This window comes from Uloborus diversus, chromosome 9 (genome assembly GCF_026930045.1).
Source record: "Uloborus diversus isolate 005 chromosome 9, Udiv.v.3.1, whole genome shotgun sequence".
In the NCBI taxonomy this organism is placed as follows: Eukaryota; Metazoa; Arthropoda; class Arachnida; order Araneae; family Uloboridae; genus Uloborus; species Uloborus diversus.
This window is the reverse complement of record NC_072739.1, coordinates 105,166,413-105,183,158: the sequence shown is the minus strand read 5'-3', so window position 1 is coordinate 105,183,158 and position 16,746 is coordinate 105,166,413.

Genomic DNA, 16,746 nt, shown 5'->3' with positions numbered 1-16,746 from the left:
TTGCGAGTTTTGGCGGTGAGGTTTTATTAACGGTGTTGCATATCTACGACGTGTTCCCGATATCTGAACTTTGAAAAGTTGACTAACGTTACAGGAAGGATAAATTAATTCGGTTGTGTGGAAAATGTGTTGCATTGTTTGCAGTTCTTAAAACATCTCGATGGTGCTCATATTGAATTTTATTTGTAAGCAAAAATCATCTATTGGGAATAAAATTGATGCATGTTTTGTCAGTTAGCATAAGTCCTTTAACATTCACTGTAATACACCTTTTCAACGCCAAAATTTCCCCTGGTGGAGATTTTAAGTTATTATTTTTTTAATTTTAGAAAACAAAATGCCAATAAAATTTTACAATGTTTCGTCCAATACTCCACTCGAAAGAGTGCTCTGAACACCTCATGTTATTTTACAACCACCTACGTAGAAAATCTAAACTCTCACTTTCTATAAGATACCTCAGTATTGAACTAGAACAGGAATATATGAGTGAGCGTCAGAAAATCAGATAAAGCAGATGCCAAACTGGTGTATGAAATATAGCAGATAAAGGGTACATTCAATCCGAACAGAATTCGATCGAATCGAATACTATCAGTTGCTTCAACCAAATTTCAATCAAATTTCACACTTCACTATTGGTCAATAGAATTCGATAGAATAGAAGAAAACACAGTTCTAAGTCTAAAATATGCATGTTATGTTTGCTTTGTTTTAAGTTAACTGGATTTAAATTTTCAGTTGAATACTCTTTTACCGTCGTATCGGTTCATTATTCCTACAACAATCAAACAACCTACACAGGGTACTAAATTCCCTTCCCACCTTTTTGTCTTCGGAACGGCCGCTGCTATATTTATAAGAGTGGTTTCTAGGAAAAAAGAAGTCACCATGCGCTACTTAAAAAAAAAAAAAAAACACTTACAGCGCCATCTGGGGTTATACTGCGGAGTTAGAATTTGTATCTTGAAAACGGGCAGAGATAGGGTAAAAAATGAGAAAGTTGTGGCACATTATCAATTGAAAAGACACCTTCTGAGTTTAATTGCAAAAAATGGGGTTGTTTCCGAAATTTTAAAATTATTTTTCTGAAAATGCATGCTTAAAAACATAGGATTTAACCATTTTTTAAATATTTTGACAAAGTTCAGTATGTTTTAACAATTATTTTAATCGGTGCACAGATTCAATTTCATTTTTTGCGCTTATGACATCACAAGTGATGAAATGCCATTCCCTGATACCATTAGAGCACAGCGCAAAGTATCACAACCAGGCAACGAGGTTGACAGCAAAGCGTTAACATTTAGCGCTGCAATGGAGTAGCGCACCAAAGTACATCACTTGTGACGTTATACCGACCACGCCTTACTTCAAAAATCGGACATTTAAAAAAAGTAAATAAAAAATAACTGTCGGTAAAATAAAAGTATTTTCTGGCTCCATGTTTTTTTTTTTTTTTTGCTTATCTTACCAGTTTCAGTGACTAAAAGTAGCACCTTGACTGAAGGAAACAACCCCATTCAACGCTTAATTCTCGCGTTTGTTTTTCCCTGATTTCACGAAAACGTCCCTAATTGTTCTTTCATGTGACGTCGCGATATTTGGATGGAAGAAGAAATTATCTTTCGGGGGGAAAAACTCGACACCACAATCTCAAATAAAGGTTGATTGTTGTGTTATACCCCACAACGGCGAAGCCAAAAGGAAGAGTTATAATTTTAGCAGTCTATGTATGTTTGTTTTTACGAATGTTCCACCGTAGAATTGTATCATAGTTGAACGTGCCCCAAAATTAAAATGTAAGGATTTTATTTTACTTATTTATTTCATTTTTATGCGGTTCCTATCCCTTGTACGAAAGTGGATTCGAGTGAAGACGTAAGCTGTGCTCAAAAGAAAAAAAAATCTCGTATGCGAGTAAAGTGCAATGAATCGTGTGCATAAATTACTTTCAACTTTACTAGTGAATTCTTACAATATTCTAAATCCCCTCCCCCATTCTATACCATACGTTCCTTCTTCGTGTGTGTCCTGGTCAAAAATGTGACGCTATTCTTACAAGTACCCCTCCAGAAGGTATATTCTGGCTGGCCTAGAGCGTGGACGTAATAGGGAAGTTTTCGATTTTTCAATTTTATTTTTATATGATAGAGTAACATGTATGAACATCATAGGTGAAAAAAATTTTGCGATACGATAAGTAGTTTTTTTTAAATTAATTTTTAAAGTTCAAGCGCCTGTGACGTCAGATGGCATAGGAAGTGACGTCCGATAGGAGAGAAACGCTAGCGAACCGGTTCCCATGTCATGGGAGAAATCGAAGATTCGAAGAACGTGCATTCGACTTCGAAGATGAAACGTAAAAGGCTTATCTCCTCGCGTTTCTGGAACATTAAACCTCTCATCCTCTCGGAAATATTCGAATATCACCATTGATATTATTTGAGGAAGATTATTTAGATTGTGCTTTAACGAATCCGGCCTCCATAGTGTGTTCAAAAGGATTATTGAATTTCTAAAAAATAAAAATATCAGCGCGCTCAAAATGTCCCTAGCGAAAACAAGGGATCTTTGGCGGAAGGCTGCCCATTCGCGCCCTGTGACGTAGGCTCGTGACGTTTCAGAAGAGCGCACTTTTGCGCGTGGATTTTTAAAAATTCATTAAAAATCAGCCACGGTGTTTTAAAATTCGGCGATGGTGAATTTTTTAGTTTTGAGGGTCAATTAACAATATGCAATAGCCAAAATATGAACATTTAATAGGTTGCAACTTCCCTATTATACTTCCAACTCAGTTTTCAGTAAAATGCTAGAATATTGAAGCTTTTTTTAAAATCTGTAACCGTAATATTATGTTTTCAAAAGCTGGATACAAATAGATAGCTTTAACAAACCCGAAAATTGGCAATTAATTTGTTAAAATTAGTGTATTGCAGTGATTTGCATCAGTTTTCCTCTGCAAAAAATAGTTGGAATTTAGCAAGTTCGATAGCATTGATAGGTAAACTTTGGCCTTGAAAATACCATGTCAAATACGGTGGCGGTCCGTGATTTGTGTTTCGCTGTTTCGCTAATAGCTTTTGTTTTACTTGCCGGAACGCAATGGAATTTGAATAAACGCAAACCCATTACCATTGATGGACTATGGAAAGTTTTGGAACAGGAATGGCAAGCGATACATCTAGAAAATCCCTTCTATCATGGAAAGCATGACGTAGACTTTTAGTCCAGAAACAAGGTTGTCAGATTAAGCATTTAAAATGTTATCATAACATTTTAAAAATTAAAAAAAAACTCCGATTTTTTCTTCAAAAAAATGTATAAACCGCCTCCGTACTTAAAATGTATTTCAATATATGAAATTTTTACGCATTTGTCAAAGTTTAAAGAATAACCTTTTCCAACTTTGGCAATGAGATGGAAATGCCCTCCAAACCATTGGGGCGGGCCGTGGTAGCCCGATCGGTAGAGTGTCGGATTCGGGGCCGGAGGGTCCTGGGTTCGAACCTCGATGGTCGAAGACCCACCGTCGTCCTTAAAGGGGACTGGGCGACGTTAAATATGCTCGTGGTCTCAATGTCCTCCAAGTGAAACGATACCTCTGGGGGTGCTAGAACCAGGTAGCTATCAGCTCCTGGACTAGTTTTAAGTTCTCATTAACTGTTCGATCCGGTGATGGTGCTGCCATCTATCGGTATATAAAATAATGGAGGCAAGGCACTTAGTATGCAGCCCTCGACATAAAATACAGTTGTAGTCAGTTGTGACTCTGAATAGGAAAAGGAATAGGAAACCATTGGGGCAGTTGATGCACTTGCCAAGCGGTGCATCAACTGCCCCAATAATTCTCACTTCTACAACGATATGGAAGCTCCATTTTCATGATGACTGATGCATTAACAGAAGTAAGTAGGTTCGTTTAAGTGCTACAATTTTTAACGGTATTTTTATTTCCTTAATTTTGTTACTCTTTCAAATCTGAAAATTGATTTGCGAACAGCAATATGCTAAAATGAAGCATGGACAATCTTTGAGAAATGTTTGTCATGCGTTGCGGCTGAAACTAGAACATTTAGAAACACAAAATAATTACCGAGCTGCAAATTTTATTTTTTTCAAATTTATTTTTTGTTTGTAACACCCTTTAAATATACCACTATAAAAAGTTATTGAGATATTTCTCATTTATTTGTTATTGTTTTTTTACTGTGACTTATGAGTGAGTGTACTATAGTAGCGCAGCTAAAAATTACTTTCAGGGTGGGGTTTCTGGTTATAACTGCCCTTACATGTAAGTAAAATAACCCAAAAACATGAATAGGCTTTATCAGCTTCAACCCAAAGACTTCCTCTTTGGCTTATTCATTTTTACAAATATTTTCACGTAAGAGAACGTTGCATATGTTACTTTTTACTGCAGGGGTTTTGAAACTGAGTACCGGGCATCCTGAGGTGTCGTAGGAAGATGCGAGGGGTGCCAAGAAGTGTTTATGTCATCAATTTAGTATATGTTAGGTGGGTTTGCCAAATAAAGTCATATGTACCAATTAGGCCATTCTCCCATTTTTCGATGTACCATAGTAAAAATTCGCCAAATCGTGAATTCGTCTTCATCAGAAAGCCTAACTGATGATAATGTTTATCAACAAGCAGTTTTAATAACCAGACAAAAGTTATTACCGAACAGTGATATAAAAACTATCCCTGATCTTATTTTACTAAAAGTTTTGCCTCTAGATAGTTTATTGTAGGTTACTAGTTTGAAAAAAGTACGTTATCGACTTTGTAGCAAAGGTTTCCAATCGCGAAATCCCGATCCTGAATCCCGCGGGATCCCGTAGGAAATTTAGCAGGACTGATCCCACGGGATTTTGCACTTAATCCCGCGAGATTCACAGTCCCGCAAAATGTTTTCCATTCAAGCGTTTTCCAGCTTCTACCGCTCATAAAACGGCTCACAAGCATCATCTGAAGTTTGAATCTTCTTCCTTGTCTACAGAAGAGAAATCTGCAAGATGAGCAAGAGAAATTGTCTTATTATTTTTTTTCTTCTAAGAATGAATTGGTATTCTTTTGCGACGTTTCAGTTTTCATACTTTCAGCAGTTGAGAAAATGCGTAAAACTTATAAGCGTTTTCGAAAACCATCACTAAAATTTGAAATCCAGTAAATTACGCCTTCGAAAAAATGGAGAAAGAATAGTATATATTCCAAAACCCGCTGGAGTAGCCTGAATGAAATGTTGACCAATTCTGTGAGTTTTAGCAATACACTCAAAACCTTTAAATTACAAAAAGTGCACTCCAAAGAAGAAGAAGAAAGCAATAAAATGTCTGACATTTTTTTATATTCGGCACGACTTTAAAAGCTGCGACAGAAACACAGGATGACTTGCATGACAGGGCAGTAAGTTAAGCTGTTCAAGTTTTTTGTTGTCTCTTGAAAGTAAGTAAGATATACAATTAGCGAAGTTATCCAAACTCTTTTACTGAGACTGGGACTTGGTGAAATGGTGAATTCAAGCTGTATTCACCCCTCCCTGTAATGAATCAAATTCATTGATACAATGACCAACGTTAATGAAACAACAAAGGAGTATTATCAATGCAAGTTAAATTGAATACAGCAAAACACATAAGCGACAGGCATCGTTTTTGCTTAAAATATGCAGTTCATGAGAAAAACTTAGCAAAAGAAAATAAAGATCTATTTTAGAAGGTGATAAAGTTAATGCGGATCCACAATAAGGTTGTTTCCTTCAGTCAAAAGTGGTACTTTTTGTCACTGAAATTGATAGAATAAGCGAAAAAAATAACATGAACCCAGAAAATACTTTCATTTTCCGAACAGTTGTTTTTTAATTAATTTTTTTAAGTATCCGAATTTTCAAACAAGGCGTGGTGTTGAGGACGTCACAAATGATGCTCTTGGGGCTCTTTGTCTGCTGGGTCTGGGATAAAAAGCTTTGGCGTTTTTATATTTTTTAATAGGCAAAACCTTTCTTCTACTAAGCAAACAATGAATGGATTAGCCCTTAAATCACCAGGTTCAAGCTTTGTGAACACAAACTCTTAAAAGTTACTTACAGCAAAAAAAAAAAAAAAAAAAAACATTTTGCTCCTTGGAAACCCTTTTACCGTAACTTCTACTCGACTGGACTTTTTAAAATAATGGGGCCACCAATTTTTAAAATCTACTACATCCTGATGTGTCACGTGCTTACGTGCTTTAGATTGAGCTTCTTAGAAACTTTTTAAATTTGAGGAGGATAAGATCAAGTGTTCGTATTGTTGAGGTGTGTAAATCCGGTCCTCACGGCAAAACGTGGAGAAGTTCATAATGTGAAAAAGGGCTATCTTCCAAAGATGATTCCTTTTCAAAATGAACGCTGGTGGGGGGGGGGGGGGGGGGGTCCTACACCGAACTACCTCAGAAAAATAGATTCCAGCCGTTTTCACGTGGAACCGATGCGTTGAAGGGGTGTGAAACCGCCATAAAGAAATAGTTTTGAAAAGTAATACAGTTCACCCTTTTTCAAAATGATCGATTCAATTCGACTAATATTAACAGAAGTGGAAAAGAAAAAAAAATCAACCATGTTCTCTGCTTCCTTACACACGAAACACATAAGTTGTTCTTTTATTGTTACGTGAGAAAGCAGAAGATGAATGACACTTTGCCATTTTTGCAATTTATAGATTTTATATCAATTAGCTTATTTTGGTGATTAGCTAGTACGTAACGCTTACTAGTAAGCAACCTGTTGCTTCAGTATCGTAAATGAAACCTTTCAAGAAAAAAAGAATAAAATTAAGTCATATTTTTGATTTAATATTTCTCTAGAGAGGGAGCTTGACATGTATAAAATAACTTCGGAGATTAAATGTCGGCAATGAAAGTAATAAGCAAGTAATAAGCTTAGTAAGCGAGTAATATGTTTAGTTTATGATCGAAAATATGAAAAACAGACAGATCCGTAATTAATGAAACATGAAACAGTAAGAGAAATAAGTACAGCAATTAGTTGTATGTTTATTTTGAGAACTTTTTTTATATTACATTTCTATTACAAAGTTTCAAATCCACTAAAAATGTTGTAAACAGTTACAAAAACCAATATGATTATGAGTGGGTGTAGAAAAGGAGTCAATACTCATATCAAGTAGAAAAAAAAAGGAGTAAGTAATAGCATTTTTTTTAATTTAAAATGAAAAGTACAAGCTATACAAAGAAAAAGAACTTCCCAGTAACTCTTACTTTTTTCGGATTGCCAAATTCGTTCAAGAAAACACAACATTTTATTCTTTATTTCGTGAGAAATGTACAAAGCAAAAGACATTTTTCCAAAAAAAAAGAAAAATACCTGAACACAATTGGCATATTTTTTGCTTTCTTGCAAGTTGTTTAGTACAGAACATGTTCAATTACGAGCAACATGTGATATTTCGATTAGATTGCATTGCTCTGAATAGGATAACCTAATGTTTAGCACATTCGGCCGGTAAATAAACGGTTTGAAGTAAACTAAATGTTGAATAAATAAGTACATCATTGATAAGGCACAGTAAAATTTATTAGAAGTGCAAAAAGCACTCTGGTGAGCGAAGATCTAAAAAATGATTGCGATTGTAAAATTTTTGATATTTCAATGTCTAGCTTTTCGAGGCACGAATTTAAAAAAGAGAGAAAAAAATGAAACCATTCAGATCGTTGCTAAAGTAAAATGCCTGTAATAAACAGAACGGTTCAGGAAAGTGAAGAATTTATAGGGTGAGGTAGTGGAGGTAGTGCCTAAAAACGAATGCGACTTCACTTCTAGAACAAAAAGAGGGAGATACTATTTGTTAGGACTTATAAATAATATGTGCTAATGTAGCATCCTACACAAATTGGACTTTTCTTGCTCTCTTGCTCGCAAAATCTGCTATTAATTTTTGTGTGTCCAAATTTTCTAAAATTTCATGTTCTATAAACAAAATTCACAAATTACTAAGTCTTTGCTGATGCGTAGTTGATCTTATATATATAAACAATATTTTATAATTTTTAACTTTGAGCATTGGCGTCGTCAGCTGAAATTTATTGGGGGGGGGGGGACCATTCTGACTCTGTCATTTTCAAGTTGCATTAAGAAAAATTCGTATATATATATATATATATATATATATATATATATATATATATATATATATATATATATATATATATATATATATATATATATATATGAGACAAAAACTTGACATCAAATAGAAATTGGTTTACATTTAATACGATATTTTTAAACAGGTACATCTTGATTTACATATTACACAATAAGAAAAAAAATTAAGTACCAGCAAATACATTTTATGGGATACGAATATCCGTGCTATTTTTTTTTTTTTTTTTTTTTTTGTGATCAGATTCGACCAAGATGTTTTTGTGAACGTAACATAGAGCAACATGATTCAACCGCTTTTGTGTCATAGTCGACCTCAGATACAATTTCAGCTTTCTCAGCACACTGAAGCTTATTTCAGCTTTACACGACGAAGGGCAGCACACCAAGAGTAGCCGCACCAAATTTTCAACATTTTGAAACAGTGGACAATTGAATTAACCGTTCTTAATGAATGAAATCATCAAAAACTAAATCCAGCTTTATCGAATCAGTCACTTTATGGAATCAAAGCTGTTTAGAACAAAATGTGACTCATATAAGCCGCGACAACTGTATAATTAAATTTTTATATTACATAGTGATAAACCCTGCAGCTCTAAGTTCTTGGCATATAGGTTGGATTTGAAGGAGTTTAATTTGATGTTTTTAATTAAAAAATTAAAGTATATAATTCACCGTTATGACATTCACGAACCTACGAAAAACATAACTACAAAAAAAAAATAAGACACAAATAATTAAGCTCTCATGATATCATATTTTGATAATGCAACCTTTTGAAGTATTTTCTTATTTTTTTCAGGTTTTTTGTAACAAAAGCACCAAAATTTTGCTTTTTTGTTGAATCCTCCATACACTTCATGCATATGAAACCAAAAAACAGCAAAAACCATGCCCGTGTAAAAACATTAATTTCAGATTTCTCAAAGTCAGCAGGGAAAGTGCCCCTCCTGATCCTTTTTATGTGACAGGCCTGCCTTAAGAGGCACACTCCACAGATTGAAAAGTACTGGTCTACACAGAGAGCAAACAGCATTTGGTGTATAATTGAATTCTGATCAGCGGACGATTGGAAAGAGATAGAGAAATGAACTGCTTTCTTCCGACACGTGACAATAAGTTTTAAAATGGTTATTTCAATAAGATTTGTTCAGTAAAGCAGGATTATTAATGGATAATTTTCTGTTAAGCTTTAATAACTAAAAGGAGTATTTTTTATTCCATTAAAATTAATAAAAGATGAAACATTTCAAAAAAAAAAAAAAAAAAAAGAGAGAGAGAGAGAAAGTTGAATGCATTATCTCTGATAGGACTCATAATGTCAAAATATTGACTGTAAAGCATACCTGATTAGCAGACATTCGGGGGCTACTCGATAGGAGGTCACTGTGAACTTTCATAAACTTTCCTTTCCCAAAACATTTTGTCTGGCGAGTCTTCAAATTTCGAATAGTTTTTTGTGAAATATTGCATCAAAAAGATAATCTCATCAGATATAGTGATGTGGGTAATTAGGAATTTCATTCGGAAAATCGAGAAGTAACCCCATCTGAATAGGATGAAATCGGTAAGCCCCTGCATGTATTACACTGAACAGAATAGTACTTACCTATCACGGTCTTTTGACATTTTGAAAATGGTTCCGTGGATGTTGATGATGATTCAGTAGTTAAAAATGGCTCAGGTTCATTTGATGTAGAAGGTTTGCTACATTTTCCCGTTTCAAGCTACCTCTCCATAGAAGTAATCGAATATGTAAAAAAAAAAGTATTTTTACCAAAATAGGAGCGTTTTTCAGGTCACCTACTCTCAAGGAGACCAAAAGACCACATGAAATTATCTTTATTTTTGTCGGAACGTTTCCCAATAGGGAAGCTCCTTTTATTTCTGTCTTTTTTTTTTATTTCTGGTCATCTTGCGCTTCTTTTTTCGTTGGTATATCGGAAGTGACATCACAGTATCCATCGTTATGCTATCTTACGATTTGCTTTTGAAACTGCACGTTAATTTTTAGACTCCTCCTCTTTTTTTTCTGTAACGTAACGCTTTTTTGGTCAAATTTGAGATGCCGCAAACACATTTGAGAAACCGTTCTTCGGTAAGGTACTTTGAAGCCACGTGTTGAATAATGTCAAAACACATGACGTATCTCCTTTCCCTTTCTACCCCAAACTTAACCTTTGACCAGCTAAGTGGTCTTCTAAATTTTTGTGCATCCTTTGGCCAGGGTGTTGTTGCCAGCTGCAAAAAACCGCCAAAGAGGTCTGGTGTCTCATTTTGTTTGGGTAACATCGGGGTCGCTATACATTGAATCGAATCGGAGAAACAAACACTGCAAAACTCGAAACAGAAACCTGGAAGCACCGAGAAACGAGATAAGAAAGGGGCAGAAATTTAGATCCCCGTGTGACTTCTGTCGACTTATTAGCACTGTGAAAAAAAAGGAGGGGGGGGGGGAGTTGTCCATCTAGTTTCAGTATCTCAAAGTTGTCCCGTTGTTTCCCCCTAAATAGCAACAAATACGCTAGAATGACTTTCAAGCTTGGGAGACCCGACTATGGATGGTTGACATTGCACTAGGGAGAATGTGTCCCCTTTCTAGCATCTTCCACTAAAGCTAGTGTGCGCAGAGAACAGAGCGATGGTTTGTCATTGGAGTTCACTTTCCGTTCACTATACACATCACTTATTTTTTTTTTTTTTTTTGTTTTGTTTTTTAGTTGATTTTTTTTTTTTTTCGATGTTCATTTTGTTTTATTTGATATGAATTAAACATGGTAAATTATGTATTATGCAACTGTTTAAAGTCTTCAAAGCAAAAATAATTTCCCCAAAATAATGAATTTCATCTTGACAATTATTGAGGGGGTCCAATTTTCAAATATTAAGGGAGTCCGGTCCTCAAATATTGGGGGGGGGGGTCCGGATCCTTTGGACCCCCCCCCCCCCCGGCCACGACGCCCATGACTTTGAGAAAGATCTTTCACCTGATGCAACCGAAACTGGTAGAGTTAATACGATTCTTAATGCTATTGCTGTATTGGGAAAAGTTGAAATTAATTCGTTTGTAAAGAGAGTAAAAGTGTATGTGGATCATTAGACTCGTTATCTGGAAAGTGTAGTTTTAAAGCATTAATCTCGTCGAATAAGTCCACGCCGTCAATGTCTGCTTCATTTCTTAAGTCGTCTTTTAGTTTTGAATATAAATCATTACAATGCTTTAGAGTAATTCATCTTTTGTGTGGCAAAATAATTTGCTACCAAAAAAGTCAAACACGTCGTCAAATGCTTGTAGTTCTTCTAATCGACCTTTTAAAGAAATTAATGTCTGATCAAAGATTATTAAAAAAAAAAAAACCTCTACTTCATAATAGGTTTTAGGATTTAACAGAACTTCGTCGCGTTGTTCATATTCAAATTGTTTGGGTTTTTGTTTTAGACGGAGTGATTTTACCGGCGGGAAATCGGCTTCAATGAGTTCGTGAGCTAGTTTGGTAGCTTCCTCTAAAACTACTTCAAAATGTTCATCTGTGCGACATTCCTCAAATTTTGCAACTAAATTTTTTAACAAATTTATACATATTTGTGTATTTAAGCACGGGCTTTGCATCATTTTGCTTAATGAATTAATTTCGTTTGAAACATCGAACCTAATAATTCGGAATTCCAGCACTCGAATACGCTACCTTGCGGTGATTTACAAAACTGCAAATGAAACTAAAACATTGCCACGTTGCGTTCCACGTGTGTCTGTTGACGTAAACACAGGCAGTTTGTTCTGAGTATTTATTAACGCAATCGATGTGTCTTAGTTTGCTTTCAGCTACAGAAATTAATTCGTCCCTTAGTAGTATTTTCGAGCTTCTCAAAATAATGTTAGTTTTCATTATTTCCTTAATAATTGGTGAAAGCGAAAATTCTGGATTAACAAACTTGGATAACGTTATACAAGGTAAAAAATTTTATTGTTTCGTTTGAATTTGTAAGAATATGGGTTTTTTTTAATCTTAAATTAATTAAACTTACCATATTTTACAGCAGCATTTAGTTGGAATGGATAGTATGCAAAATATTTTCTTGAATATATTATCGTAGAACAAAATGAATAACCGAGAAAGAATTTACTTTATTCCTTTTATTCTCAGCTGAAAGGTTTCGCCAAATTTGTTTAGGGTTATAGTTTTAGTATAGTGCGATCAAGCCTTGGCGAGATTTCGCGTTTTTAGTTAAACCATTTTTAATTTTTATCATGAGTGGAATAAAATGGTAGTAAGATTACAGAATTCGATAAGTGAAAAGAAATAATGGTCAATCAATTGAAAAGAAAACTACCACCATATATCCGTGAGAATTTTGTTGATGATTTGCATAACATGACACAATTAAATCGTAACTCAGAAATTAGAAAAATCGAAACAGAAAATTTTTAAATTAACCGATTCGGGAATTCGAGAGAAATAACTCAGCTACAAATGGAAAACAATAAGCGCTAGCCAAGCAAGGCAAAAAAGTATCATCTTCTTTCGATAACAATTTGTAATGTCATATTGAATTTTCTAGCATTAATTGTTGTTCTTGTCAGGCCACAATTATTATTTAGTTTTATCAAGAATTGATAAATATCGAATTCAACATCGTGGAAATAGCTGCTTAGAACTACGAACTACGTAGTTTGCATTAATCTTTGACGTTTAGTAATGCTTCTTGAATTCTCATTTCTTTCTACGTGGGCCAGAATATCCACAAGACTTTGAAAATTAATTTGAAAAGAATAAAGCGAAAAAATCATACGTACGAACAAAAATCACAACACTTTCAGCATTTTCTTCGTTACCATGTGCGTTTGTTTTAGTTTTTAAGTCCGCCATTAGACAGTGACTTCAGTGCCCCCTATAGTTCGTTGGAGTTGCGAAAAATTGAGCAAATAAATTTATAATTTTGCATGTTTAATGCAAGTGAATAAGCTTTGTGTGTTGTAGTGCTGTCCCAATTCGAAGAATTTTCTGATATCTCTAGCAGAGCATCAAATATTTTGTCGAAGTGATAACGCAAAGGTTTGATTGCGTCAATCCTACTTGACCTTCGCGTAGCACTTAAAGATTTTAGCTTTATGTCTGGTGAATGTCTGCAAATAATGGACCATCTTTTTGTAGATGAAGAGAAAAAAACATAAAGTTCTTGGGTCAAGTCAAAGAAATTAATAGTTTCGTGCGAAATCCTTGCTGCATCATTGACTACCAAATTCAAAGTATGAGCTTAACGAAGAACAAAAAATGCGCGACTATTAATTTCTAAAATTCTCTTTGCAATCCAATATGTTTTCCACGCATATTAGAACCATTATCATATCCTTGGCCACGCAAATTTTGAATATCAAGTATTAACTCTGAAAATAATTTTAAAACAAAATCTAAGAGACCCTCGCCAGTACCACAAAAACCTATGAAATTTTCGCATATCTCTATTTTTTGTTTGTATTATTTAAGCAAACATGTCTCAGTATTATTGCTATTTGCTCTGTGTGACTTGCATCTGGTGTACAGTCTAAAATAACGGGAAAATACTTCGCTTCTCTTACTTTATCCAAAATATAACTTTTTATTGGCCTGCCGAGGTGCCGAGTAAATCGATGATTTCATTTTGAAAGTCCTCTCCCAAATAATGAGCCATACGAGTTGAATCCGACCTAGAGGATTCAATCTTAAGAATGTGTTCCAGCATAATTTAATCAAAAGATGCTATCATTTCTATTGCTTTTAAAAAATTTCCATTATTGTGTTCAAACAATGTTTTCGATGAACCGCAAAAAGACAAACATTGACGCGATAAAAATTTGACGACAGCAATTATTCTTTCTAGCACATCGCACCAATACTATTTTTCGGAATCTAATAGCCTCAGTTGCATTTGATTTACGGTTGTCTTAGTTTTTAACATCTTATTCATTTGTGCCCAGGATTTTACGTTTTGATTATGGGAAACACTTGTTTCATGCCTTTTTAAATTTAATGATAAATGCTGCCAATCTGAGAAGCCTTTTGCATCACTAAAACTACTTGAATTGTTGCCAAAAATTTTACAACAAAAACAGTACACTGAATCTTTCAAAATGGAATAAACAAGCCAATCTCTATTGACTTTCTCACCATTTGAAAGATTTCTGTTGCAATAATTGGCAGCAAATTTTCTTCCAGCGTCATTGATGGGGAAGTTGTGATTATGTACCTGAACAGGACCACGACTTACCAAAGCATTCGCATTATGAGTATCCATACTTTCAGGCCACGTTCCCGGATCGTCACCACATTTTTCACCCAGGTCATTATCGGACCTTGATGAAGAATGCGGCACAGTATGATTTACAGGTTTGTCAAAGGTACTACCTTTTGCTGTATTGCAATTGCCATCATAGATTTCTTTTGAAATTTCTATCAGCTCATGATCCGTGTTCGAATCTGTGGCAGAAAAATTTGGTTCAGATATTTTATTTGTGGGCTTTTCAAAAAAATTCCGAATAGAACTTGCCAGCTTTTCGTTCTCCAACTCTTTCTCTCGTTTTCGGTGTCGAGATTGAGCCTCAGAGAGTTTTCTTTTGTATGATTCCTGAAATTTTTAAAAGAAAAAAAAATGATTCGGCGTTAATCACTTTGACGTTTATGGAGATTCATAAAAAAGAAAAGGTGATTTAAAGCTAATTATCATTATGCTTGCATTATTTTAGCAATTGAAAAAAACATATTTCGGGAGAGCCTCCTGCCACCATCATAGCACTATACATACAGTGGCTCCCAAAAGTGTTCGTACACCTACGATTTTCAATGAAATAGGCCATTATCCATTGGTTAGAATTAATATTTCGGAATAGGTATTTTATTATAAGATCTATGATCTATATTTAACAAAACTACATGAAAATTTTTAGTAAAACATTAAAACATTATTTTTAGAAAATCAAAAACCAAAAATTGCCGGAAATTTTATCTCACAAAAGTCTTCGTACACTTTGAAAAAAGTCAAAAAATTAGTAAATAATCTAACTTTTTACAAAGTTATTATTTAGTAGAACATCATGCAGTATCAACAAGAGCTTTTAAACGTCTGGGAATAGATTTCATTGTTTTTTCTTTCTTTTCTTGCGTAATTTCTGAGTAAGTGTTCAACCCCAGTTTGAGTCTTACTGTTTCTAGCTCTATTTTCGTTTCAAAGCTGTATTCTCGTAATCTAGTCCCCAGATATCTCTAAATATGTTACATTAAGTTCAAATCTGGAGATTGAGGGGGTATTTCTAAGCTTAAGGACAATTTTTGAGGCACCAAACGCAAACGTGTGCTTCTTATCGTTATCTCGATAAAAAACAAAGTTGTTTCCGATTACCAAATTTTGGGCTAATAGTTTAAAATTGCTTTTTAAAATATTTAAATGAACAGCATGATTCATTATTTAATCAAAAAATTCCAAATTTCCAAGTCCTGATGCTGTAATGCACCCTCACACTAAAACACTTTCACCGTCCTGATTAACTGATCCAACTAAGTTCTTCAGATTAAATTCCTCATTTTTTCTTTTATTTACAATTGTACAACAATTTAACCCAAAATGTTAAATTTATTTTCATCTATAAGTAAGACGTTGTTCCAAAACGTTTTGAGCTTATTTATCATTGATTTTGCGACGGAAAGCGTAAGCTTACTGTTATTCGCACGAACAAGAAAATTTCTGCAGGAAGAGGTCCCATTTAACCAGTTAATCAGAGAACTTGGCGAACAATTTTAGGTGAAAATTAAACGTAAAATGTTTCATTCAATTCTGCAGAAATTTTTTCAGCACTTAAATGTGTATTTTTCATATTTGTTTTAACTGTAAACCTCCGATCACGCATTGTTAACTTTGCCAAGTTGACCTTTTCTTACCGTGTTTTCGATCCTATTTTTGTCTTTAAAGCATTTTATCAAGCACTTCACTATAGAATGGTATAAATTACCTAATTTAGAGACATTTCAAACCAATTTACCGCTACTGTGAGTAAACAATTCAAATTTCGAATGGTGTTTGTGGTGTTTTCCAAATACCAGTCATTTTAAAGTAATAAGCACAATATTAAGGAATAAATAAACAAAAAAATAAAGCCAAATGACTTTTAAGGGTCAACACAATGCAAAAATAATAAAAAAATGACATATGATAGTTTTAATCATGAATTTATTCGAAAAAATTTGAGTGTACGACGACTTTTGTGGCGTATTATTTCTCCGTCTCTTCATTTTTTGGCAAATTTCAAAAATAAAATCTGGCAATATTTTGAAAAAAAACTACTGAGTTTTATTCAGAATGGCATAAGAATGGTGTGAAAAAAAAATTGGACTTCATATTCAAATTCAGTTTTGCGTTATTTTGGTTTTACTACAAAATTTCAAGGTGTACGAACACTTTTGGGAGCCACTATGTATCAGGAGATGGATGTTAATTGAGTAGTATTGCCTTAACTCTCAGACAAGCAGGGCGTCAGCCCTTAGCCTCTTCCCCCTTATAGGTGCCCATGAGAAAAAAATATATTTTATATAAGATAGGCATGTAAATGT